The sequence below is a fragment of the Chrysochloris asiatica genome, unplaced genomic scaffold (genome assembly GCF_000296735.1).
Source record: "Chrysochloris asiatica unplaced genomic scaffold, ChrAsi1.0 scaffold00329, whole genome shotgun sequence".
Lineage (NCBI taxonomy): Eukaryota > Metazoa > Chordata > Mammalia > Afrosoricida > Chrysochloridae > Chrysochloris > Chrysochloris asiatica.
In genome coordinates, this window is record NW_006408847.1 from 1,092,696 (window position 1) to 1,096,018 (window position 3,323).

Below are 3,323 nucleotides of genomic sequence, written 5' to 3' on the forward strand. Positions count from 1 at the left end.
CAATGATTATAATCCCCTCCATGTACCATCAGTTAACAGTATTTCTCTCTATTCATTTTAGCTCTTTTTTTTAAACACTCAGGCATATATAATAATTTATACCACCAAAGGTGCATATAGTGCAAGTCTGCCTCCTGGCCGCCAGGTCTCAGTCCCCCTCTTCCTATGAATCTAGAGTCCTCAGCTGCTCCCTCTCTCCATGTTCCAATCTCTGCCTCCATCTCTGGTGTCGCTGCCTCTCTGGATAAGGTCTCACATTCTGCTGTGCTCTTCTTCCTTGATGGTCCTAGGGTCCTTTGTTTCTGGACTGTAAGATTAACTACTCCCCCATTTTTGTTACAAAACTTCTACCTTTGCAATTGTGACAGTTGCAGTGAGTCATGATAACAAATATTCACTATTGAATCATAAGAATCTTATCCCCATATCTTTTTACCATACCCATCTAGACAAGATGAAAACTATTCAGTGGGGACTCTATCTTCCCTCACACACTCTTAGACTAAACTCCCCCTTGAAACCTTATAAGTCAGTCACTTTGTGCCTTTATTGTCCCCTCATTTTAGGTAGTCAATATCTAAGTTACCTGTCCCCTATTTACCCTGTATACAGAGGAGATAGCATTGATACTTGATGTGAAGACTCCTTCCCTCTCTGGGTATTTAGAGCTACTACGTCCATGAGTATAGGTCAAGTTCATCAAATTGTAGGATTTTACCCTCATTTCCTTTATCAAATTTTGATTAAAAATTTTTTTTTTATCTTCCTCTAGTTGAGTTCTGATCATCAAGCCATCAAGGCTAGGTCAAATTGTTACTATCTGCAAGTTTGGGAGTTTTTGTAACAGCATACCTTTTCTTTTGATAATTCCTTCCCAATTTTGTGTGATCCTGGTAAGGATGAAGGTCATGGAGGCACAACCTCATTTCTGCCAACAGATGAGTAAATGACTCAGGTTGGTTTAGTTGCAATGTAACTATGTAACATGCCCCTGGATCTAATAATTGGTCAAATAAATGATTTTTAATTTGATACAACTGACAGGTTTTAAGCTGAAAAATAGCATGACCTGATTTACTTTTTGCTTTATTGTTTCCCTTTGCTAGTTTTTGAAATAATGGAAGTGTTCCTTACTATCCTTTATGAGGTTTTGAAATATAAATCCTATGAATTCCTGGATTTATATATTTGATTTATTTTAATCTCTTGCAATTATTTTTCTCAATACTTAAATTATTCCATTTCGGGGCATTGGGAGGCTCTCCATGTTGCTTCCCAAAGTCTCTTTGGATGACCTCAGTAGTTTTGGATCGCTTCATTCCTAGCTAGTATGGCAAGATGTTCCAGGCTAGTCTTGTACATTTCATTCTTTTATACATCAGATCTGTAATCAGTTTATTTTCCAAGGAGCCTTGATTCCATTTTTTTTGGAAATGATATTTAGAAGTCACAATCATGGGTGTGATTCCAAAATCATCCTTGCTTATTTGCGGAGAATAGAATTAAGGAAGGAAGAGCAGACTTGGAGGGACTGGTTAAGAATCTGTGGCGGTAGTCCAGATGAGAGGCAATGGTCGTATGAACTTAGTTATTGGCCAATGAACTGGAGTAAACCACTGATTTGATATATATTTTGGTGGTGCTGCCGCTCTACTTGCTGTTGGGTTATATGGAGGAGATAAAATACAAGCAGGACTCAAGGTCAACTTCTAAATTTTGGGGGAAGACTGATGGGTAATATCAATATCAGAACAATGAATATTCTGACAGATTTAAAGCAAATTGTTTCAGATCCACCTGTTTGTCAGTTTGTTTTCGAAACTGTAGTAGATTGCGTATTATTGTGATGCTGGAAGCTATGCCACAAGTATTTAAAATACTAGCAGGTTCACTCAAGGTGGACAAGTTTCAGTGGAGCTTCCAGATTAAGACAGACTAGGAAGAAGGACCAACTTCTAAAACAAACAAACAAACAAACAAACAAAAAACTGGCCAGTGAAAACTTTATGAATGACATAGGAGCATAGTCTGACATAGTGCTAGAAGATGTATCCCTCAGGTTGGAAGGTACTCAAAATACAACTGGGGAAATAGCTACCTTCTCAACGTAGAACTGACTTTAATGACATGGATGAGGTCGAGCTTTCAGAACTTTCATTTACTGATGTGGCATGACTCAAAATGAGATGGATTGGCAAAATGGCAGCATCAATGGGCTCAAGCATGGCCACAATTGTGAGGTTGGCCCAGGACCTGGCAGTGTTTCGTACTGTTGTGCCTAGGGTCACTTTGAGTCGGTACCAACTGGAAGGCACATAACAACAACAACAACAACATAAGATGGATGGGAGGGAAAAAATAAAGTGAATAGAGACAAATGCTATTAATAGATAATATATGGAGTGGATTGCAATTATTGTAATGACACGAAGTGTATAATTTGTTGAATGTGGTACTGATGATTAGTTCTATAAACCTTTTCAATTCACAGTAAAAAGCTAAACAATAACAACAACAAAACTCAGAGAAAATTGTCTAACAGTTGTTGGAAGAAACTCTCCTATTATTCTGAAAGACAAGAAGATAAGCATACAAGAAGCTGAATGAACCCCAAACATGATAGATACCAGAAGAGAATCACCAAGACATATCATAACCAAACTTTCCAATGTCAAAGGCAAGGAGAGTATCCTGAGAGCAGCTGGGGAAAAATGAAAAAATTACCTATATAGGAGAACCAATAAAACTAAATTCTAATTTTTCAGCAGAAACCAGATAGGCAAAAAGGCTATGGAATGGCATATACAAAATTCTAAAAGAATAAAAATTGCCAAGCAAGAATCATATATCCAGCAAGGCTGTCACTCAGATATGACAGTGAAATTAGGACATTTCCAGATAAGCAAAAATCAAAGGAATTTATTACAAAACCAGTTTTACAAAAAATAGTAAAGGATATGCTCTATGGACTGAGAAACAAAAACAACAGACAACAACCTGTGATCAATCTGCATGACAATACCACCCAGAACTCAATCCAGATATAAAAGTTAAGCAAAAACACAAGACAGAATATAGGGAACCAGAGAAATCAGTCTATGATGATGTAAAATAAAAAGCAAAAAGAGGGAATAATGTAAATACAGAATTGGTAAATGATGAGGAAGTCAAGTAGATTTCAAGATAAAATAGACTGCTTTAAATGGGGGAAAAAAAAGAATAAATTTCAGAGTAACCTGCAAGCATACTTTGACAGAGAACTTCCAGAGGTTCAATCTGGATTCAGAAGAGGCCTTGGAATGAGGGATATCATTGCTGATGTC